Source organism: Schistocerca americana, chromosome 7, assembly GCF_021461395.2.
Source record: "Schistocerca americana isolate TAMUIC-IGC-003095 chromosome 7, iqSchAmer2.1, whole genome shotgun sequence".
NCBI lineage: Eukaryota > Metazoa > Arthropoda > Insecta > Orthoptera > Acrididae > Schistocerca > Schistocerca americana.
In genome coordinates, this window is record NC_060125.1 from 395077529 (window position 1) to 395103810 (window position 26282).

Below are 26282 nucleotides of genomic sequence, written 5' to 3' on the forward strand. Positions count from 1 at the left end.
GTCGTCTGTGAGGAGGCTGGCAGCTAGGCACAACACGGGAAGCTGTTGCCATCTGCTATGGCCTGCTTTGCGGAGTGTGGAGCTGCCTCTTGTTTCGTAAGCTGAAGCTGGAAATATGAAAACTAACTGAAATGACACCAGAACTCATCAGCTGATGATCTTGATGGTTTTTCAGTGTATGCCACCCTGTTTCTGGAATCTTTATGACAGGCTCGAAAGGGATCTGAAAGTTAAACTCTCGTTACTTCTGAATGAGCAGCTGGATAAAGCCGAGGAGGATACGTTGGGATTTTCCTTATTATCATGGGTTTCTTCCGTTTTTTCAGACACATTGTCTATCTCTTCGCAGAGTTCGCCATTCACAGCTACGCCATCGATATGAACTGATCTCTCTTCGAATCCTGCACAGTTTCTTCTGAAAAATCCTCACGAAACTGAACACTTGCACAAAAAATACTATCCTAGCTTTACTAATTTGTAAAAATATTTCTATGTGTACTACATTAAATGAAGTGAATTTTCTCCCGCGTTATCTCACACGAATCCCACTGCAATGTGTCGCCTTGTACCACACTATGTGGTTTTATCAAAAATTAAGTTTTTACAGTAGCATTTTAACGTCGCTCCTACACTTGAACCAACTTACTTTATTGTAATGGGTAGGAGTAGCATGTTGGAAATTTGTGTCCTACTTTGGCAGCATAACGGATACCAGTTGCTCCAGAAATTGGAAACTATCTGGATTCATTCTACAGAAATCGTGGAATTTGCGTCCATGTTGGGAGAGCTCACGAGAAATCATAGCTGAACTATGGTTGATATTGACGGCACTGTGCCCTTGCACCCAGCGCTTACTTTTCTTTTTCAGTTTTTTGAGATTTAAGTAATTGTGAACCAAAATAACATCTTCTTCAGAAGACCTTTTGATTGTTACTGAAACTGAAACGGAAACGTGATTCACGCTGTCTTGATGCTTGTACTGTGAGCTGGATCCTATGTTCCATTGCATCATCCCAGTGGGAACGCGAGTGTTGCACCAATAAGCATCTCCATTATTCCAAAGTCTTGTACTGCATATCGTATTTCGTATTTTATAAGTGCGAAATGGGCCTAAAAGTCTATAAGAAAAATGCTGGAACCAAAATTTATGAACAGTTTACTAATAATAATTTAGTGTGGCTCAATGTCGGGGTGCAAGTTCTACAATTAAGTAACTTTGCCAGTAAGTGTGTCCCTAACATACCCCAGTTACTCGACTGGGGAAAGTGGAAAGTAGTATAGCTATGGTCATCCAAGCCCACATTCCACTGTAATGTGGTATTAAAGTATGTGGTACCACTGACATCACAACAGAAGATGGCGACCACTTGACTTCAAAAAGTACAAGTGATTGTGTGGGTTGCCTAAATACCAGGAGCATTGGCATTATCAGTGTCCATGGGCACATGAAGCACATGATGCCGTGAAACTGGCGGATGGTGGGAAATTTAAAACTTCAATTTGGCGCATGGTGGGAAATTTAGTAAGTAAAGATGGCGGAAAATTTAAATATGAATCATGGCAGATGATGAGAACTTTAAAAATTAAAGATAGAGGATGATGAGGAACTTAAAAATTCAAGATGGGAGAGGGTGGTAAATTTAAAAGTGCAAGATGGCGGATGGTGGTAAATTCAAAAACTAGAAGTCTGTGTTAGCAGGCGATGTTTTCATCTAGTCACAATGCATAAAAAATTGCAAAATGGTGCTGCCAGGAAATTTTTATCGCCACTCACAGAGCAATATTTTTGGCAAAGCCTGCCATGTTTAAGAGTATCCAGTTATACCACAGCAATTGTCTAGAGCACTGCTTGTAAAACATTTGTAAACACACACACACACACACACACACACACACACACACACACACACACACACACACACGCACACACACACACACACACACACAATGACATATCTAACCATGTAGACCATGTCAAATGCATTGGATGTCAGTAAGACAAGACTTACAGTTATAAGCAAAATGCGCTGTCAGGAAGTGCAATTTTGCTACTGTTTAGTTGTAAGTTAGGTAAGCAGCAGTGTCGATGTGTGTTTTGCGATGCAACATGCATAACAAATTACACAGTGCCTAAAGTTAAATGCACTGCATACCAGGAAGACAAAGCTTTTCAGAACAATCAAGATTACTGTAGTATAATTGGATACTTTTTAAATGGAGGTGCCGGCCGGTGTGACCGAGCGGTTTTCGGCGCTTCAGTCTGGAACCGCGCGACCGCTACGGTCGCAGGTTCGAATTCTGCCTCGGGCATGGATGTGTGTGATGTCCTTATGTTAGTTAGGTTTAAGTAGTTCTAAGTTCTAGGGGACTGATGACCTCAGATTTTAAGTCCCATAGTGCTCAGAGCCATTTGAACCATTTGAAAATGGAGGTCTGTGATTGGCTGTAAAAATTCCTCTCCAGCTCCATCTTGTAATTTTTAAGCCCAGTGACGAGCTGAAAAATATTTGATTCGTGGTCCTACTTCAAATATCACAACTTTAGGTGTCTCTCTAATGCAAGCACCTTGTTTCTATGGCGCTTGTTTACTACTCATGTTTCTACTCCATATATAATGACATTTTCGACAACAGAACAACATATCACCTGTTTGGTCCTTTAGTTTTCCTTTTATTCCAAAAGACCAAGCTTAGTTGCCTCACAACCCCATTGCCAGCCCTGTTTTATTGTTTCAGGATTTTGAACAGTTCTTTGGAGGCTGTGTGAGCACTGTAAAGGTAGGAAATAGAGTGTAATCAATGTTTCCTGTTCAAAAGGGCTACAACGAGGGTGTGCTCTATCACTGACACTATTTAAAATCAATGGATGAAGCACTTTAAAAGCCTGGAGTAGCAAACGTCAAGGCACTGGAATTCCTGTGGTACGCAAATCGTGTACATATTTCTCTTCGCCGATGACCAGGTCATCAATCATAGTAGGAGACCAGGATGATGCTGAATACATGCTTCGGACATTAAAAGAGGAATGTGAAAGATGAAACCTCACAGCTATTTTCACAAAATTTGAATATCTGAAGTTAGAATACAATAGGGAATCTGGAGGTTTGAGCCAATAATTTTACGGGATGCAAGTTTCAAGTATTTGGGGGATATGATATTAGTGAACAGAGAAAGTGAAGATGACACACATAATAAAATAAGACAACACAATTTTACCCTATTAAATTTATTAACATCCAACATCTTGGATTAATAGGTTAGCGCCATCATCTTTGAATTGTAAATTTATCAACCATCTACCATTTTCAATTTTTAATTTTCGTGCCATCCACCATCTTGATGAGGTCATGTGTTCAAGGTCACTGATGTTGTCATTGCCCATTAGCATGTAAGCAACCTGTACTGCCATTTGCTCTTTTCAAGGTGAAGTGGTTGCCATCTTGGACAGTGATGTAAGTGGTACCGAACACCTCAACATAGCATTTAAGTTCAAAGTGGATTTAAGTGGGCGCAACTCTACTACCAAATGGTTCAAATGGCTCTGAGCACTGCGGGACTTAACATCTATGGTCATCAGTCCCCTAGAACTTAGAACTACTTAAACCTAACTAACCTAGCGACATCACACAACACCCAGTCATCATGAGGCAGAGAAAATCCCTGACTCCGCCGGGAATCGAACCCGGGAACCCGGGCGCGGGAAGCGAGAACGCTACCGCACGACCACGAGCTGCGGACACTCTACTATCGTGGACATATAGTTTAACACGGAATTCAAACCACTTGTCGTTTCTGACTACTCCACACATCACTGAGAGGTGAAGGCCAGATTAACAGCAGACTAATATTTCCGTGTTACGACCGGGTTTCGATCCTGCGACCTCTCGGTTTACAGGCAAGTGCTTTATCACTAAATCACCAGGATCAACGTGGAAGGTTACCGTAATATGTGGAGATAAAAAAGGTAAAGCTGTCACCAATCTAAAGATGGGACTGAACACCCCAGCGCATTATTGACATAGTTCGGTAGGAAGTACACAGTTGCCTTCCTGTGACCTTCGAACTGACATACCCATCCAATTACAGTTTAACATGGACTCCGAACTACAGTTCATCTCGGCTGTTTTCACATGAACAAAACATTACCAGAGGTGAGAGAAATGAAAAGTGAGAAAAATCGTAGTATTGTCTGGGGCCTCAACCTCGGATCATAGAATCCATAGCCTGGCACTATACATTTGAGTCATACGAAACACCAAATGAAATACAGAAAATTGTAAATCAGCTGATAAAAAATCACCTTGTTTCCTACTTATACATCAATTTTTATGACAATCATTGTGAAAAAGGCTATGTAAAATTGCTCTTCTAGTCACCAACGGCAATTCAGTGTGAAAGAATTGGAAGTATCGCTAATCTCTCTAATGACACGTCACAGCCTCATCCTACGAAAATTGTTCAAGAAACAAATCCTATTTCAAATTAGATGGTATTAAATTTATGAACTAAGGTTCGCAGTACATTTCTGTTGAACAGCATGAATATTTGTATGGCACTTTTTTGGAACAAATGAACACGGTTACATCAAAGAGCTTCATCAGCATGGTCTACTCGAGGCCACTGAAAACTGTAAACTGCCTGACACAGGCAGAGATGGAGAAGAAAACTGCTGATAGCAGAACAGACACTAATATAACATAACCCTTTGCTTTCGTCGAACAGCGACAAATGTTGATATGAAGACAAAACGACACATTTCCTATCATTTAAACTTAAAAATTTATTAAATGTTGAAAGATTTAACTAAATTTCAGCACAAATAAGCTATAAAATTAAGATAAAGCTATCACATAATATTACAAACAAGTTATAAGCTACTTAAAAGAAACATACTAAATCGCAACTTTATGTATAATAATAAACACAGTCCAAAGCAAAGCTTTAAAATTTCTAGCAAGGCTGGTATTCGAACCGAAGTCTCCTGTGCACTACATACATGCACTAACTACTTCGCTATCCTGGCACTGCAGCTCATACACCTGCGCGGACTCCCGAACTACATCTCCCTCATTAATACAAATTCCAATTCACTCTTCAGCCCATCTGGGTGTTCCCCTTCTTAATACTCGGACGAACAGACTTTGCCTGTCCCCTCGAACACCTATTTTGACCTACCATTGAAAAAAAATGTCCGAACTATTATTTCGAAATTTTATGCATTTATTATATTTTAATGTTATAAGATTTATAACCATTTCAGATACAGAGTTGTGAATAAAAGGAACAGACACGAATTACATTATTTATTGACATATAAGCCGGTCGTGGTGGCCGTGCGGTTCTAGTCGCTTCAGCCTGGAACAGCGCGACCTCTTCGGTCGCAGGTTCGAATCCTGCCTCAGGCATGGATGTGTGGGGTGTCCTTAGGTTAGCTAGGTTTAAGTAGTTGTAAGTTCTAGGGGACTGATGACCTCAGATGTTAAGTCCCCTAGTGCTCAGAGCCATTTTTTATTGACATATAAACAAATTTCACTGAGCTAGGTAACACCCAAACAAGTGTTAGCAAGAGGCAGGCTTTTCTTTGTTCTAAATTCATAAAAATTGAACTTTTCATGTGTACAGAAATTTCACCTACTGCAGTGTTTTACACAATTGACACATTTGTATTCAGTTTCCGCCGGCCGGAGTGGTCGTGCGGTTCTGGGCACTACAGTCTGGAACCGAGCGACCGCTACGGTCGCAGGTTCGAATCCTGCCTCGGGCATGGATGTGTGTGATGTCCTTAGATTTAATTAGTTCTAAGTTCTAGGCGATTGATTACCTCAGCAGTTAAGTCGCATAGTGCTCAGAGCCATTTGAACCATTTTTATTGTTTCCTTTATACATTTTCCACAAACCATCTTCTTACAAACACTGCACTTGGAAACAGTTTTATTACGTTTGTAGAATTTGAGAACTTGACATTTACGGCGTCTTCGTCTTCATTTTGATTCTTTTCATACTTGTCTGTGGGCATACGAGGAAAGCGGCTCTTCACATATTCAGAGCGTAGATCATCTGCAAGCTGCTGAATAAAACGTCTTCTTTTCATCTTCTCCCAGTAACAGCCCTAAATATTACATATGCATTTATTCCTGTTAGGTCAAGGATATTGTAGAAGGAGTGCACCATCCATGTTCATGAGAAAGCCTTGACTGAACACTGCCTCGCCATTTTGTCTACTACGTCAACCCCAAATTTTGTTTTGTTGTAATAACATACAGTTTGTGGAGTTTTTTCCAGTTTGTATTTATGGTAACACTAAGACGAAGGGAAGACATTACTAGCACATTTTTTGCTTTCTTTTCTTGATAGACTGTTAAGGAAATATCGTAATGTTTTAAAATTTTTGTGTACTACAGAGGACTCTTCAAGTAATTCAGAGCATGTGCTATTTCTCTCCTTGCTCTAATTACTGTTCCTACAATGGAGGTTGATTTTTCTTTCAATGTTTTGGCTAGTCTGAGTTAAGTGAAGTAATTGTCTGTAGTGACATTTCTATCTTTGCCATGAAATGATTCCAAAAGACGCATCACTGCATAATCTGAAAGCCTTTCGTCTTATCAAGATAAGGGAAACCATTGAGTATATACTTGCTTTCAACATCTACGGCTAACCAGTATTTTTGCCCATACTTGTCAGGCTTTGAAACGATGAACTGTGTGAACGGGCACCTAGTTTGATTTGGGGAGAGCTGCTCTCTATTGTTATGTCACTTACAGGTTTGTAAGACCTGTACAGTTTTCTGTGAATTTCTTCCAGACACCAGAAACCAATGCAGACTTATCATTCTGTAATCGTACAGAGCGTGTAGACTTCTCGTCGAACCTCAGAAATCTCATAATCTCATAGAATCTATTTCTTCTCATGGTTTCCACACAAAAAGGTAGGCCCCAGGAATCTGACCATAAGCTGTGAAGGTCTGTACTTCCGTAACCACTCACACCAAGAGCATAAATAATTGCAATAAATGCTTCTAGTTCTTCCGTGGTCATTTACCAGCTATCATTTCCTAGTACTCTGTGTGCCTCTGTTGTAGAACATTTCAAGATATGTTTGATTGTATATGTTGAGTGGTACTTAAGATAGGTAAATAAATTAGTGAAATCAATGTGAAGTGAAGTAGAAATCAGAAAATAAATGAAAAACTTAGTTCGCTTTAGAAGAATTACACACTGGCAAACAGCGGGCAGAGCAGAAGAGGCAATGACCGCTTGCAAGTCAGCACGTTCAGGAGAAGCCATCGCCTCCCCACATAAGCGGAAGCTGTCGATTCAGCCGTCAGGGCATCTCCCGACCGGCTCATGTGTTTCTCAATTGTCACATGTGATCAAAGGCCCTTGCCTACATTCCAAGAGCCAATGACCGGCGTTAAGAAGATTCTTCGAGAAGCTTTTCAACGTGACAGAAGAGGCAATGGTCGGCTCACGTGTTTCTCAGTTGTCACATGTGATCAAAGGCCCTCGCCTACATTCCAAGAGCCAATGACCGACGTTAAGAAGATTATTCGAGACGCTTTTCAACGCGACAGAAGAGGCAATGACCGTGAAGTCGTTCACCTCCAGTGAACTGAAGTAAAATAATACGCAAGACGCAGTGGTCCCGACAGTAGTTTTCAGTTTAGTTCCAGTACGGTTCAGTCGGTGCTGAAGACCGTCATGTAGGAAGAGACTACATCGTACACAGAAGCACCAAGTCCGCCGCTGTAATGGAATAGCAAGTAGCAGCCTCGCGGCCAGAAGACAGAAGTTAGAAGGCATTTGAAGACAGATTTTTACATACCCGGGTGACCTGTGAGGATGGGAAGGAGACGGCCTCACATCAGCAGTCACCTGTGAGCTGGGATGACAACACGGACAGATGCGGCCGCTTAGAGAAGAGAAACACTGGGACGCCACATCCAAGGTATCACCATCCGATTCACGACTTCGTTCTCAATAATTAAACGGGCCATCTCACGATGCGCATCTCCAGTCAACTAGGCGAAACAGCGACACGAGATATACACCGCCAGGCGTAATCAGACGCCGCCGCCGACTCAGCAGAAGGCTTCGCAAACGAGACAGCTGCCGTTCTCCCAGCCAGAACAATCCGGTAAGGAAACCATTGTACAAAACTTCCAATAAAAGTTATCTTATGTAAAAATGCTGTTTCATTCTATCTCATACCCGAGCCAAGGAAGAACCAACCCTGCCCACATTTTGTTAAAAGAGAAAAAGTAATTTATTTAGTGTTTTTCACCCTGACATAATGCTTGAGAATCAAATGCCCACTGCAGTAATGCTCATCCTGACAACTGACTAGCATCAAAAGAGAAACGCAGTTACATATAATGTCTATGAACAAGTGCCAAGCACTTGATATCAGTACATCACTTACGTTTTTTTCTTCATGTGATTTAGGTCCAGGAGATTCTCTCAAAATATTGTGATTTGGAGACACCCACCTTGTGAGTTAGACATTGCTTATATCGAGATTGTTCCATCAGGAGCAACTTCTTTACGTCTTTCATCAGACGACGAAGAAGCAGGCACTACACTCCGAGGAACAGGATTATCTCCTCTTCTGTTACGTGATTCATTTCGATCTATAGACCACAAATTATAGAACAAATGTAAGAGAGTTACCATAAAATCTAAATTAAGTACAGTAACATTATATGTAGATAAGAATAGGAAGATTATAAATTAGCAGTAATAGTAGTAATATACTTACTAGACTGTCAACTTCCATTATCTGTATCTGAAGAATCAGAATCATTAGTATTAGATGATTCATTTTTTCTCAATTTCTGCAGGAAAAAATCTTCCTCTGAATCGTCAGAAAAGAGTTCGCCACCATCTGAATCACACTCCATAACTGTTTGTAACTCTGTAAGAATCTGTTTGTCTCGTAAATATTCTTTCCGATTCATTTGAATATTGAGCTCACAATCACCTTTGAAAGACTGATTCTTTCAAGGGAGTGGCAAACAATGGTGAACCTAGTCCATTGTTGTTCTCATTTCGTACGGTAATGATATGAACGAAAGTAAATTACTGCACTACAGAGTAAAGTAGCTGAGGCTTGAGAATGCATGAGATAAACGTATGGAATAACTATAAACGAAATTATAGCTTTTTTCTAAAGGGTTTAGTGTGACCCCCTGGGCGTTAAAGGGGAAACTGGGAATAAATGATAATCAATTAGACGAAATGCACTGTATTTCTTAATATGATGAAAGTACATGCCAAATAAATAAATGTCACGAAAGTGAATGTCGTTTGAATCATTCTTCAAAACATAGCTGATAGCACTTAAAAACCGGAAAGGGTCATTTTGACCCTTGTGGGTGTTCCCCTTCTTAGCTCGTACCGGTACTCTCCAACACTGGAACAGCGTCTTAGCGTTGAACGAAAAGGGGATAATCCTGCCTGGGCAAAAGTTTTATGGAGGTAGACATACATAGACGCAATGACAGCATGGCACAGTGGTTGGCGCATCTATCTAGTGATCAGGAGACTTTGGTTCGACTCCAGACTTCCGCATTAATCTTGATCCATTACTTTGGCCCGTATTCATTATCATTATAAGAAGTTTATCACTTGCGTCATCACCTGGAGGCATCAGTGGTGAAAATAAAGTTGCAGTCTCAGTCTGTTTACGTAGGACGCTCTGGGTCTCCAATTGAGCTGTCCACGGTTAGATTTTAGCAAATCGTTTTTACAATGGGTTTGTTCCTTGTTGGTTGGTTCAATTGTTCTCTCGAAACTTCCGGTCAGAGGGTTTCTCGCGCAGTGAGCGGGAGGCTATTAGGGCGCGTGCGCTTTGCCGTCGAAGGGACTTGAACTGCAGCGCCTGGGATGTGTGGCGGCTCCCCACAATGTGTCGCGGAGTGTCGTGGCAGAGGCCGGGGCAGTGGGCTGCGGTGTGTTCAGTGCAGCTGTGACCTGAGAAACAGCGTCGGACGCTTTGCGATTACTACAGGCACGTACGTCTCAAAGGGCTCTGTCAGCATCATGAAGAACAAGTCAAAGTGCTGCATGTTATTCTGGAATTCTGTGGTGCGAGTCTTCTGGAGCCTGCAATGAGATGGTGACGTTGTGGTGGGAGTTTTGTAAATTCTTCTTCACTGTGGTAGCCTATGGCAACACGAAGTTATTTTAGTTGGTCTTTTCTTCTGGTTTCTCCAAAAACCATTGAGAATTATTGTGCTAATTATACTGTTCCCGTGCCCTGGTTGCATCTGAAATCAGAGTAATATGTTTAATTTCCCGTCAAGTTTTGAACAGTGTCGTGATTGCGTTTTGTTAAGTTTTAAATCAGTAGCTATTGAGTGTAACAGATACCACTGATTGGATCTTTGTTTGGTGTCCAAGTGCCTTCCATTATGTTTTATGTATGTGGGTTGCTTGTGGTAGCAAATTTATGTTTCGTATATTTCTGTCCAAATGTTCTGCTCTGTTAAGTGCATTGTAAAGGTCACGCTGATGACTGATGTCCTAAAAAACACACGGAGAAGCCATCTGATAGTGGGGCTTGTACCCCTGTGTTTTTATTTGGATCCAGGCTCTTAAGACAATTTACCCTTTTTAAAAATTTTTCATCCTGTTGCAATTACTTCGCTATTCAAGTTCTATATACTGTGGGGTCTGTTAGTTACAGGAACTTGTTGTTCAGTTTCAAGCTGTCACTACTGTTTTTTGAACTATCTGACCGATCGGAGTGCCTTGTAATACAGTAAATCGGCTCCTATAAGTGTATAGTGTTTTGATGAGGCTGTGTGCCTGTGATTAATGTTTTGTATTTGTGTACACAGGTTTTAAATTTTGAATGTTGTTCACTAATTGAAGTTATATTATCACTATTGGGTCTTTTAATAATGTATATTATAGCTGCAAGTTCATATTACCTTGATCACGTGTAAATGTGATTGGATTACGTCAAAGTTTCGTAAGCACAGTTACGTTGCTCAACTCAGGGTATAACTTGTATATCAAGTGGATCTGTTATTTTACAGTTGTTGCCTAAAGTCTTTGAAACGCATTTGAATTTTGAGACATTCTCTTTTCCTGAGCTGTAGGCAGTGTTTAAAATTTGTGTTTACGGCGTCGTTTCATATGGACCACCATCAGCTGTTACACAGTTATTTCTTGTAGCATAACGTCATCATAAATCTTAATATGAAGTGCAGGGCATGTGTTGTTCATTCTGTGAAATTTTAAACAAAATTTTTGGGGTTTTAATATCGAAGTTTGAGTTTCTGTGTAATAAATTATTTTAACCAAAATGTGTAATGTAACTGTGATGCAGTACCTTACCACTTCCTGCCCTCTCCTGCCACTTCACTGGTCGTGAGCGAGACTGCGCGGCTCGCTTAAAGTGTTCACTGTCAACGCCATTTGGATTGTGATTTCAACCTTAGACCGCGTGTGCACTGTCACTTCGTGGGAAGAAGGGTTGTAAATGTGGGAAACTGTTCGCCGAACTGGCGCGTGCCACAGTGGCAGCTGCTGACAGGCAGAACAAGCAGGCAACCTGGTACTGGTTACCTGTGGTTAACAAACCCAGATGAGGAATGCTATTATCTCCAAAGGACGGCCGGCCGCTGTGGACGAGCGGTTATAGGAGTTTCGGTCCAGAACCACGCTGCCGCTACTGTCGCAGGTTCGAATCCTGCCTCGGGAAAGATGTATGTGATGTCCTTAGGTTAGTTAGGTTTAATTAGTTCTAAGTCTAGGGGACTGATAACCTCAGATGTTAAGTCCGATAGTTCTTAGAGCCATCTGAACCATTTTTTCCAAAGGACAGCCGCAGGGACCGCCAGAAGATTACAAAAGATCTGCTAGCTTCCTGTTTGGACACAACTGGGAAGAGTACGCAACCGTCTGAAAGCGATCAAATAGATCTGGAGGCGTCCACTACGCTCATCTTTTCAAAGCCGATACAATGTGGTGCGCGAAGCGGTATGTAAGTAAACACCTGCAGTGGAATGCGGCTCAAGGACAGGTGTGTCTCTCCACCGAGGATGGTAGTATTTGACTGACGCTTGATCTTAGAAGAGTGTGAAGGAGGATATGTACCAGTGCAGTCCAACGCGTGCAGTGAGGAGATGGATCAGTCGTGCTGCGGGCCAGTCTCATGTAAGGTTGTCGGGCGCTTCCAGTCATTATCGGGGGTAGCTTCACAGCTGTGCAGTATCGCTATAGGATCCTCCAATACTGTTGTGCTGCCCCATAGTCAATATTTCGGCAATGAATTCGTCTTTCAGGACGACGATGCACGAGCATACCGTGGCCACCTCATGAACAACTCTCTGCAGGACGCAGGAATCAACCGGATGAAATGGGCTGCGATGTTTTATGACGTGAACCCGATTGAGGGTGATTAGGGCCTATTGAAATTTGCAGTACATATTCGCAGGGTACTTCTTCACAAGCTAGGTGATCTCAGGAAGATCATCATCGCAGCGTGTGACTGGCTTTAGCAGCAACATCTCGACGACCTCGCTGACACCATGCAAGAAGGGTCCGAGAATACTGTCATACACGGGTTTAAGCACCAAGATATTGGATGTTACCCAGTTTGGTTTCAGACGTGTGTGAAGATTTGCATTTTCTAGCGGACTGATTTTATTCCGGTTATTATTTTGTATGTTATTCTGTGATGGGTTTTCTTTAGTTTAAAGCTGTTCTGGTCACGTGTACGTGTTATTGTAAAACGTATGAAAATGTAGCACTAAGAATAACTGTATTATCTAAAAGAAATTAATAACCTCTGATAATTCTTATTTATGTGCTGCTGAGCACACAACTTATCACTACAAATAAATACTGAAATGCTGTTTCATTAATTCAGAACTGACATTAAAATGTATGTACCAAATAATTAATATATCACGCAATCTCTTCTCATAACTATACTAGTGTCGTAAATATTTTTTCAAAGTCACTGTAATATCGATTGAAAGAATTAATGTCTGATTATCTCTGCAGTTTGAAATTGCCGCTGCATACGCTTACGTAATGGCGCAGACAAAACACAGTCTGGACTGGGTATTCTTGGCAACGTAATTTTTTATAGAAAACCAATAACATCAACCTTTCCCTTTATGCTGGATTAAATGTCAGAATCCCACACCGTTCTGACTGTTGTAGCATCCATTTGCTTTTTTCTCTTTTGCATGCCATTTAACCGCGGTTGCAACACTGGCACTGCTTGCGTAAATCTGAAGCGTAAATCTTTACTGAAGTATTTTGTGTACGTATTCTGGAGGGTTGTTTTGTATAAGGTGTACTGCACGTGAACATTTGAACATTTTGGTTGAGCGTGAAGGTTTTTGGCTATGAATAGGATTATTTTGCTTCTGATAAATTTTGGGACAGCTATTTTGTAGGGTTTAAGATTTCATTTTTATGTTACAGATAGGGCAGGTAGAGCTAAATTAAATAAACAAAAAATTGGATGAGGTAACGAAGACATAGAGAACAATGTGTTCAGGTTGGGATAGGTGGAACTGAAACACCAAAGAAGAAAGTGGTGAAAGCAAACATCTCTCTTTCGGAAAGAGTGTTGATTTTGGACGAGCGGACTGTATCCGATCTCACGGAAGCGATTCAAGTCTCTGAAACGGAAGAATTCGTCACGCTTCGACGATAAGCCGTCATATTAAAACGGAAGAGAGCTGGACCATGAATTACGGCGCAAGCAGCATCAGATGCAGAAAGAATTTCGTGATCTCACACCATAGAGAGGATTCCGTGGGGCTCACGCCTTAGAAAGGGTTTGTGAAAGTTCGCAGTCTAGCAATGTGGTTTCACCAATGTAGGCAAGGCCTATGGCAGGAGAAACATGCGTTGCGTAAGAGGCTATGTTCACCAGAGGGCAAGATTTCGACGAGAAAAATTTCTTTTCACTGTAAAAATTCCTAAAGCACACTGCTGGCAGAGATCTGCTCATCAAAACGTGGATCAGTCAGTTCAAAGATAGGTTACCGGAATTCTCGCCGATTCAAGGAAGTTAAACAACAACCAATTGAGTGGCGAAGTAATGGAATGAGTTCTGCCAGTTATAAGAGACTGCAGAGTATTAGCCGGCCGAAGTGGCCGTGCGGTTACAGGCGCTGCAGTCTGGAACCGCAAGACTGCTACGGTCGCAGGTTCGAATCCTGCCTCGGGCATGGATGTTTGTGATGTCCTTAGGTTAGTTAGGTTTGACTAGTTCTAAGTTCTAGGGGACTAATGACCTCAGAAGTTAAGTCCCATAGTGCTCAGAGCCATTGGAACCATTTTTTGCAGAGTATTTTCGCGATTTGAGACAGTAGTGATGAAATTGCACTGGTCAACTGCGGAAGAGACCTTCCTCTGTCAGCTACACGATTCCAGATGCACTCAGCATTGATTTGGTTTGGTTGAGGCAGGGAGACAATGTTGACGCACCGAAATTCAGTTTATTGGGTGGTTTCGCTCTATGGCACAATTTCTTCATGCGTTACTGACCCAACTATTGCGTGTCGATTGCCCTCCAGAGCTTCGCATAGGAAGGTTAGCTGTGGTGAAGAGTCATCATCATCACTACATAGCCTCCACTTAGGTGCTTCTTCCTCTGTACCTATCATGTGTAGGAGTTTCTTAAAGTTCCCATGGCCAGTCATTTGTCCTACTACGAGTTTTATGTACTTTCTATTCGATCCTAGGAATACAGAAGTTCTCTTGAAATGTGACTTTGGCAACATAAGCTTACCATGCTTTTGTCTTTGAGTCATAATACAGTGTTCTACATGCTGCCTTCTGGTCCACCTAACTAGTTTTGACTTTCCCGTCGCTCCGGCGATAGTTAGGACAGGCTCCGAACCAATAAATGGAACCATCACTTGTCCTGGTCAGGTTATTAGTTTGTTCATTGCCATTAATTCCTGAGTGAGCAGGGGTCCACAGCTGGTTTACCTGTTGCTTTCACCTTGTCTCAGAAGGGCCTCGTAGCATTCTGTAACATCTTTGATCTTGTTGCAGGGGTTGATAGGGAATTCAGAACTGCTTGGCTCTCCGAATAAACGTAGATACTATGATACTGTCTTCAGTGACGAGTCCCGCTACGAAGTGAGCTCCAATGACCTGAAAAAAAAAGAAGCTCCAAATGGCTCTGCGCACTATGGGACATAACATCTGAGGTCGTCAGTCCCCTAGAATTTAGAACTACTTAAACCTAACTAACCTAAGGACATCACATACATCCATGCCCGAGGCAGGATTCGAACCTGCGACGTAGCGGTCGCGCGGTATCAGACTGAATCGCCTAGAACCGCTCGGCTACACCGGCCGGCAATGACCAGCGAAGAGACGTCCTGGACGGCGGAGAGATATCAACCTGATTGTCGCCCGCCATTGGTCCGACAGTCAGGCGTGATGGTCTGGGGTGTCATTTCTTTTTTGATAGCAGGGTCCCTTTGATTATCATTCGTGACATCCTTACAGCACAGCGGTACGTCGAGTATATTCTACGCTCAATTTTGTTGCCCTTCATGGCAAGGCATCCTGGACTTACATTTCAACAAGATAATGCCCATCCGCATACGGCGAGCGTTTCTAGTGCTTGTCTTCGTGCTTGCAACATTGTCCAGCAACTTAACCGGATCTCACCCCAAGTGAGAACTTTTGGGGCGGGCTCTCCAAGCAGCTCGGGATTTGGTGATATAACGCGCCCATTGGACAGAATGTGGCACCATATCCCTCAGGAGAGCGTCCAGCAACTGTATCAATCAATACCAAACCGAATAACTGCTCGCTTAAGGGCCGTAAGTGGACCAACGCGTTATTGACTTGCTCAATTTGTGAAAGTCTGTGTCTTGAATAAATCAAGCAATTTTTCTGAAATTTTAATAATTTGTTGGTCTGTACATGTACATACATCCACCTATACCTCTCTTTTTTATCTTAGAGTGTAATCAGCCATAAACCAATAAACATGCCACAGCATGTCTATGCGAACAGTGGACAATACCACCTCTGATGCCAAGGTCAACAAATCGTAATTATTATACGTCCGTAATAACCATGAAAGACGTCTACGTCATGAACGATTAACGAAATCGTATTGCAGACACGCATTGCCCTGTACTACAACTGTAGTACAGGGTACCATCTCACCATACAGCAAATCCAATGACGGGAAGCGGCACATCTTCTCCACACCATAGAAAACACAGGAGAATTACTGTTCAGCAGCAGGTCCCAGCATTCCTTGCGTGCGGACAGAGTTCTCACTATCCCATTCACTCGGAAGCGCGCGCGCGCTCTTCTGTATGCGTGTGTGTAGGTGGGTGTGTTGGCCTACAAGCTCTCTGACTGTTAGTGTGCTAATTTGGGGGTTGGGTTGGGTTGTTTGGGGGAAGAGACCAAACAGCGAGGTCATCGGTCTCATCGGATTAGGGATGGACGGGGAAGGAAGTCGGCCGTGCCCTTTCAAAGGAGCCATCCAGACATTTGCCTGGAGTGATTTAAGGAAATCACGGAAAACCTAAATCAGGATGGCCGGACGCGGGATTGAACCGTCGTCCTCCAGAATGCGAATGCTAAGAGTGATTATAGCGAATGGTGGTGGAAATCATTCATATTTCGTATGATAGCTTAAAATTAAATTTAAGAAATGATGCTGATGTCTGATTTACCTTTAATGCCGTTTGTTACAAACTTACAGCGAAAAAAATTGAGATTTTAAATCTTTAAATATGCCTTTATGTATTTTCAATGGTCAGTTAAGTATGCAATGCAAACATGTGTTTTAGATGGGTAAACAGATTACAAACTCTTGAGGCGAAATAAAATAAGATGTAGTGATAAAATGACCACACTGTCCTACTGGTAGCACCGTCACTGGTGAAAGTGCGGATCTCAGCTGTCTTCAGTGTTTCCGCTCCCTGTGGCAGTCGGTGTAGCTTGTCATATTCGCTTGGTTCCCCTATGATATGATGGGGACGCACAATGCTCAGCTCACGCATCACGAGCAAAGCAATGGCTTGTTTTGTTTCATTATGAGAAACAGATGTCTAAGCTTATTTATTGACTTGTTACTACGTTACCTGGTTATCCAACTTACTTCTGATACTACGGAAGAATTGAAATCCATAGGAGTTAATTCGAGGTAAGAATTGTTCGAAATAGGTCTACTGGTACTGGGAGAAAGAAGACAAGCGATACAAATTCCTGAATAGCGTGGCTATAGGGACCATATTTACTTTATAATTATTAATAACATTTAAAGCTGGATTTTAAATACCTTTAACAAACAACACTTCATCGATATCGAAGCAGTTACGTTCCAAACAGTACGGAAGATATCTTTAATTTGAAATGAGTGAATTGCTGAGAAGAACTTTATTCGGCCTCGGTTAGTGATAACGGAAAATCTACGAAGATACGAAAATATTACAATAACCAACAATAGCAACTACAAATAAAATATTAACTCCTGTAACCGTAAGAACAAAATTTGCCTTACACATTGAACGGTCACACAAGGAAGCAATCTGCCTGAAACGGAAGCACAGTAGAGGCGGGAAATGTTCTGGTTGGGCTGAATGTTTGGTGCTGCCGATATTTAGTTGCCTACAGGTCAAATGAGATTGGCTGAAGCGTGCCGTGTCTCCCGTATAAGCCTCACCCTACAGTGTTGTTTCTAGCTGTCAAACCCATCATACACAACCTGATAAAAAAGAGAAGCTAGCAGAATATGTGATCGGATGTCAGTGTAACTTCGTACACATGCTCACGATCGGTGGGTATGTATATTATTAGATCTGCAATTCTCTATGACAGGCAAAATGGCCAACAGAAAGCGTTAGTACTGTTCGTGATTATTGTTGTAACTAGGCCAAGAGTGACAAGAGTTGAGTGATCATTGTGAAAAACGAAGAGATAACTGCATGCACAAGTGGGACAGCATTCACAACACCTGACAGGTTTTGAAAGTCTTTATTTTGTGTGCGTTGCTTATTTAAACAATTAAGGTTGTCATAGATAGTAGCTCCAACCAGTGTGTTCACCATGAGGTCTGGAGTCCAACTGACCTAGTTCACAAAACCACACCAAGAGGGCACTATCGGCCCTCCCCCCCCCCTCCCCTCCAGCGACGTAATTCAAGACGGCAGCTGAGGAAAAAATGGCGGGAAAAGGACTAGTGTCTGTCTAGTTGCTGGACTTGTAGGACAGACGTAATTGTTTACTATGTGTTCGATGTATGAGACGTCTGTGGTGGAGAAGGAGGATTTAAACGGGTATATTAGCCGTAATCATGCAGCTGAGAACTGTGGTGATCGCCAGCTGTACGATTTCTGGAAAGAAATGTTATTTGGTGAATGTATGAAAAATACGAGTAGTCTACGCTTCATCAAATAATGAAGATGCAGCAGGATGGGGCTAAGTTACACTTCCCAACTCTCACTGATAAATGCGTGTGCTGTAAATCATTCGATAAAAGTCCAGTCAGTCATCCGAAACACAGGAGGCAAGATGTTCACTCCGGTGTGTGTGTGTTGCCTGTCCCAGAGGCCCCACGCAAGGCTCACGACACCTCCACGCGGTAGCCGCAGGGACGGCCGCATACTCTCCGTCGCGATGGAAATACCCCCAGCCTGGAAATACCCCCAGCCCTGCTCCTTCCCATTCCCGGCGTTCGGATACCCTTTTTCGTTGAATATGAACTGCTTTGGGAGTTATTACATCTGGTGTTTAAGCAGTGTGCGGAATATTGTCACATACGTAACTTGAAGATGTCATATGAATTAAAAACACCACTGCACAAAGAGGGTGAGAGAGCTTTGCAGATAATGCAAGAGAATTTAATCAATTTCCAGGTAATTACATGTTTTATTCCGAGGAGTACCATCACCACACTTGAACACAGACCCCAAAAAATATAAAAGATCACATGACACACTTATGAAACCACCCTGAGACACTTCGCGCGCTTTTGTGGAAAATACCTGTGTCTTTGAGCACGAAGTGCTTCAGGAGTTACTAAATCCAGTGGAATATGTCTCTAAATACACTTTCAAAAAGATCACTGTCCAGTACTTTGTCTCAATTTTGTGATGGATACCGCCACACTTCAACACTTGTTCCACTTAATGTCCCGCTGCAGCTGACAGTAGTGATCCCTCTTCAAATTACGTACAGTATTTCACAGCTGTGGGATCTGCAGCGTGTATTCTTCCAAAAAATTAGACACCATTCGTTCAAATAAAACAAAGCAAATGGTGACGGCGAACCGAAGACTGAGTTTTTACCTTTTACTTAGAAAAAAAAAAAATGGTTCAAATGGCTCTGAGCACTATGGGACTTAACATCTGAGGTCATCAGTCCCCTAGAACTTAGAACTACTTAAACCTAACTAACCTAAGGACATCGCACACATCCATGCATGAGGCAGGATTCGAACCTGCGACCGTAGCGGTCGCGCGGTTCCAAACTGAAGCGCCTAGAACCGCTCGGTCACTCCGGCCGGCCAACACTTAGAAGATGCAACAGATCTACTAAAGACATTGCCTACACTACGTTTGTCCGTCCTCTATTGGATTACTGCTCGTAGTGTGGGATCCTTACCAGATAGGATTAATGGAGTACATCGAGAAAATTCAAATAAGAGCAGCACGTTTTGTATTATCGAGGAATAGGGGAGAGATTGTGACGGACATGATACAAGATTTGGGATGGTCACCAGGAAAACAAAGCCGTTTTTCGTTGCGGAGGAATCTTTTCACGAAATTCAGTCCTCCGAATGCGAAAAAAATTTGTTTGCGTCGAGCTACATACTGATCATCATGATAAAATAAGAGAGATCAGATCAGGCACGGAAAGATACAGGCGTCGACCTACATACTGATCATCATGATAAAATAAGAGAGATCAGATCAGGCACGGAAAGATACAGGTGTTTGTTTTTTCCACGCTCTGTTCGAGAGTGGAATAATAGAGAATTAGTTTGAAGATGGTTCGATAAAACCTCTGCTAGCACTTAAGTGTGATTTTCAGAGTAGCCCTGTAGAACTAGATCTAGATGATGTGATGCTGGCAGTGGTCACAGTGTCAGTGAGGGCCGTAGCTGAGTTGGCAACTCAGAGCCGCTACTGCGCCGTCCGCCCCCACCCTGCGGTTGCAGCTCCCACTCCCACGGCCCTCCGCCCACCCTCAGACTGGTCAGGCGGCGGACAGCCCTGCTAAGCCGCTTAGCGTCGGCGCCTGTCGTGCCGCCGGCGGCTCACACCCTCCGCCTCACACCTCGCCGGCGGCGGGTAAAAGCCCGCCAGATCCGGGGCGCCGGCATCCGCTTTATCGCGGTACCGAGAAGAGACACCCTCCAACTGTAACTGAGAGGCGGCCAACAACTATCGATACGACACCAGGCAGGCTGTTCGTCGCCTTTACAACTCACCAGCCGTCCCGTCTCAGATGAAGGGCGCTACACAGACTCTGCCAAGAAATGCTGCGAGGTGTGGATATGGTGAAAACTGAGTGCCCACATAGCATGGTGGTTGGCATCATCACTTTTAGTATCCGTCCTGAAGCTTTCGCAGCATATTATTTCTTGAGATTTCTGGATTGCACCCTATGCGTGTACGGTACGTATCTTCTTTCGGAGAAGGACGATCGCTGGGAAATGTATTAACAATCTAATTTTCGATATCGCCGTGTGTACGTTTCATGTAGTCAGATGAGAGTCGAGCGAACCGGTAGGACGCGTGGCTAATGGAGACAGGCAAAATCTGCAGTGGAACAGTTACTTTATGCAGTGATAGGTATGCTACACAGCCAGCCAGACACGCAGAGACTGCCACATAGCAAGGTCAGTCTCCGGCGCTCATAATGACTGCACTGCTCTACAAAACTTAAAGACGAGATGAATTACGAGGGGCTTGTAAAAAGTAATGCAATACATTTTTTCTCTGTCAGTTTCGGCTGAAAAATGCGGAACTTGTTGTGGGACATTGTGGATTCGAAAAAATGGTTCAAATGGCTCTGCGCACTATGGGACTTAACTTCTGAGGTCATCAGTCCTCTAGAACTTAGAGCTACTTAAACCTAACTAACCTAAGGACATCACACACATCCATGCCCGAGGCAGGATTCGAACCTGCGACCGTAGCGGTCGCGCGGTTCCAGACTGTAGCGCCTAGAACCGCTCGGCCACCCCGGCCGGCCATTGTGGATTGAAATGGTTCAAATGGCTCTGAGCACTATGGGACTTAACATCTGAGGTCATCAGTCCCCTAGACTTAGAACTACTTAAACCTAACTAACCTAAGGAGATCACACACATCCATGCCCGAGGCAGGATTCGAACCTGCGACCGTAGAAACAGCGCGGTTCCGGACTGAAGCGCCTAGAACCGCTCGGCCACAACGGCCGGCGACATTGTGGAACTCTCCCGCTTTAGCCCCTACAGTTTCATAAAGTTCAAATAGGTGGGCGCGCTTTATGTAGTCTTCAAAATGGCGTCTGTAACGGAAGTGGTTTTTAAGCAAAGAGCTGTCACTAAGTTTCTTTTGGCAGAAAACTAGAGCATCGCAGGTAGTCAAAGGCGCCTTCAGAATGTCTACGGAGATCTGGCAGCGAACAAAAGCACGGTGGATGAGGCGTCTGTCATGATCGCGAGAAGATCGCAAGGACCTGTCCGATCTCCCACGTGCCGGCCGGCCACACACAACTGTAACTCCTGAGAAATTGGAAGTGGCGGACACTCTCATTCGAGGTGACCGACGGGTCACAATCAGGAACCTCGCTGCTCAACTGGACTTCTCTGTTTGCAGGGACGACATGCTCGTCCATCATTTGGGGTACTCAAAAGTGTGTGCCAGCTGGGTTCCTCAGCGCCTAACAAAAGGCCTAAAAAGAGCAATGAAGGACAATCTGCGAGGAACATCGCCACAGGCGATGAAACGTGGGCTCATCACTTCGAACCGGAAACAACAAGGTAATCCGTGGAATGGCGTCGCACCACTTCTTCTCCGAAGAAAAAGTTCAAAATTGCACCCTCAGCCGGCAACGTCATGGTGACAGTGTTCTGGGACTCTGAAGGGGTTATTCTCTTTGATGTTCTCCCTCATGATGCAACGATCAACTAATTATTGTCATACCTCCAGCCGTAGCTACAAAAATTCAAACAAACTTCTCCTCCTCCATGACAACACAAGGCCTCGTACAAGTCTGCGAACACGAGAGGAGCTGACAAAACTGCGTTGAACTGTTCTTCCTCATCCGCCCTACAGCTCGGAGCTCGCACCTTCCGAATTCCATTTGTTGGACCCAATGGACGCACTCCGCGGGAAGCAGTAACTGGATGATGGGCAGGACACTAATGCAGTAACACTTTGGCTCCGACGTCGACCAGTATAGTGGTACCATGCGGGGGTATAGGCTTCCAAGTAAGGTGGCATCGCACTCAACGGAGATAATGTTGAAAAATAGGGATTTATAGCCAAGAGAGTGGGAAATAATATGGAGTATTGGAATCCTGAATCAAACCAACCTGCTTTCAGAAAAAAGTGTTGCATTACATATTGAACGCTCTTCGTAACCTAACACATTAACTACTCCATGGAAATGAGTGAAAGTGCGAGCACATTTTGTCACAGGTCTCACACTCGTGCACAGAAAGTTGGACGTTGAATCCTGTGAAGTCAGCGTGTAGCACTGAAGGATGAATATGGAGAGAGGCACCAACGTCATGGTGCCAGCCTGATTTATCCTAAGTGATAATTAAAATTTTATAACCACATCTCGTATAATATGGTGTATTCGGAATCATCGGACAACAATATTTGCTAAGAAACTGTTATTCACATCGTTGTGGCGAGTACTAACTTCTTAACATCATTAGCCAGCCCCTCACATGCATATGACACACAGAACAACGTTTCACAGAGTGAAAGCGTATACGACAGTCTTGTTATTAAAGTGATTATGAAATGCCGTACTGCGACATATGCATAACTGCTTCAAATCTAGCACAGACTAGTGATCGTGAAGTACGGACCTTGGCGAATCATAGCGAAAGAAGGAATGGGAAAGACAAAGAATACGATACAATCTATGTCACATAATGTTAATTAGTCACATGCCGTTACCTGTATTTGCAACCTTCGTTGTTTGGCTTCCGCTGGAGAAACCCAGTTTTATCCTTTAACTCAGTAAACCACAACAACTCTAACTTCACACATTCTGCTCTACGTCTGTGTAAGTTCCGGTGTTCAGTGGCGCTCGTTCCTGAAGCTGATTTCAGTCAAGTGGAAATTTTCGTAGTTCAAAACTGTAGAAGCAGCACAAGCGCACATTAGCTCCTCAAACACGCCACGGAACCGCCGCAAAGCGCCTCTGTGAAGCCCTGCACTTCGCAAGCGTAATAATACCCAGACGTTGCGACTGGAACAAAATAGTTTAGAACTGTAGCAATACAACAGAACATAAAGGAGCGCAAATTTGGCGTGGCAGAAGGGGAAAGAATTTAACGGAAGAGAATGGCTAAAATTCATCACTGAAACCATCACAAAGATACGGCTGCAGGCGGCAACCTCTGATTCACTGCACTCTCCTCTGCTCATCATACGTGAGTTCCTGTAGTCTTCCTTTTCTTGTTATAAGTGATTAAAATGCGTTCGTATGTTGGAGAGCTCGTCATGTGAAGATGATACAAATTACCGATTTAGCCATTCTGGGTTTCCCATTGCTTTTCCAACTCATTCGAGGCGAATGCCGCATAGGTCCTACAAACAGATATTGACCACCACTTCCGCCGTTCCTTACCCACAATTAAGACTTGTAAAATACACTCAATGACAAAAAATTAGGAAAAAATGTAAATAACAATAAAATAGAAATATAAAACGATGCACCACGAAACATTCAGAAAATTGATCGCAGAGTGACATTCATACAGGTATCGACGGAAAAGGCAGAATTACAAACTCTGTTGGCCGATGGATGTGTAACTGATGCTGCAGCGCAATTTCACTGTGCAGCTGGCAACTGTAGTAAACTCGTGACATGTCGGTTGTTCTGCTCTTCAATCCAGAGACTGGTTTGATACAGCTCTCCATGATACTCCGAATAACTACTGCTACGTACATCCTTCTGAATCTGCTTAGTGTATTCATCTCTTGGTGTCCCTTTAGATTTTTACCCTGCACGCTCCCCTCTAATACTAAATAGGTGATCCCTTGATGCCTCAGAACGTGTCCTACCAACAGATCCCTTCTTCTAGTCAAGTTGTGCCACAAATTCCCCTTCTCCCCAATTCTGATCAGTACCTCCTCATTAATTGGATGATCTACCCATCTAATCTTCAGCATTCTTCTGCAGCACCAAGCTTCTGTTCTCTTCATGTCTAAATTAGTTATCGTCAATGTTTCACTTCCATACATAGCTACGCTCTATAACGTCCCATGGCCCAGGTTAGGCACACTATAAATTCTGAAATATTTTTCCACGATATTCAGCAATTATATTTGTCAAATGTAAAAGAACTCTGCTGAAAGTCAAAGAATAATGCGATTACAAAGAAAACCTATTATCTGTAAGATAAGTATTATTATTATCTTTGTTCCTTGTGGTATCGGCGTGAAACAAAAAGCGCCAGACACACTCTTGCTTGTTCGTGCTCGGATAGAACGCCATTGTACGCAATCTACATAATAAGGTGTGTACACGTTTTATTGTTCGAGCAGTGAGCTGTAATATGTGTCTAAAGTATTGCTGTTATTAATTTTAACTGTAACCTGCACCACATATCCCGTTTGCTTGTTCCATAATTTTTAAAAGAATTTCAGACGACGCGCCGGCAGCAAGCTGAAAATCGCTGGACGGCGACGATTGGCCGCCATTAAGCGGCAAATTTCAAATTATCGTAATTATTATCCCGTATCTTTCCACAGGTGACGCTGGAGATCGGCGATTTTATTTCTTTCATCCAAGATATATAGGAAACTAACATTGTCAAAGTACTTCACAATATATTCAGAGGATTTATATTACGTGCAATAGGATACAGATATGGCCTGCACTAAAACGTAATTAAATCACACGTAGGTCCTTACGTGTTGAAAATGGTGAAATACTTTTTATGTGTATATAGTCTATAATGATTAACTGTTTTTGAGCATGGATTCGGCTAAGTAATTTCAATAATTATACAGGATCCCATGCTACATTTTTGTGTCAGTAAAATCTAAGAACGATCCATGTCTTACATATCTTTGCAGTGGAGCCAACATGAAATTAATAATAAAAATAAAGTACAAGTTAAATTAAATAAAATAATAAAACACATACAGTAATAGGATATAGACATATACACTACAGCTCCATACAAATTCTTTCAGGAAAGACTTCTTGACACTTAAATCTGTACTTCAGAAAAGCTTCTCTTGCCATAGCCAGTCAAAATTTATATCTTATCTACTTCAATAATCATCAGTTATTTTTCTTCCCAAATAGCAGAACTCATTTACTACTTTAAGTGTCTCATTTCCTAATCTAATTCCCTCAGCATCACCTGATTTAATTCGACTACGTTCCATTAGCCTCTTCTTGCTTTTGTTGATGTTCACCTTAAATGTTTCTTTCAAGACACTGTCCATTCCGTTCAACTGCCCTTCCAGGTCCTTTGCTGCCTCTGACAGAATTACAATGTCATCGGCGAACCTCAAGTTTTTATTTCTTCTTCTTGGAGATTAATTCCTATTGCAAATTTTTCTTTTGTTTCCTTTACTGCTCGCTCAGTATAGATTGAATAACATCGGAGACAGGCTACAACCCTGTCTCATTCCCTTCTCAACCACTGCTTCCCTTTCGTGCCCCTCGACTCGATACCAGGGCATAAATTCTTTACGCATTTCATTCCGTGTGCTCAGCTGGACAGTAACTATGCCTCGCACACAGTCATGTGAATTATAAACGCAGATATGTGGTTTGACTGAAAGAAGGAGGTTGAAGTAATCGGCGAATCATTCGACTTTTGAATAGTAGTGATGCAACTGTTTTTGAGCATGGATTCGGCTAAGTAATTTCAATAATTATACAGGATCCCATGCTACATTTTTGTGTCAGTAAAATCTAAGAACGATCCATGTCTTACATATCTTTGCAGTGGAGCCAACATGAAATTAATAATAAAAATAAAGTACAAGTTAAATTAAATAAAATAATAAAACACATACAGTAATAGGATATAGACATATACACTACAGCTCCATACAAATTCTTTCAGGAAAGACTT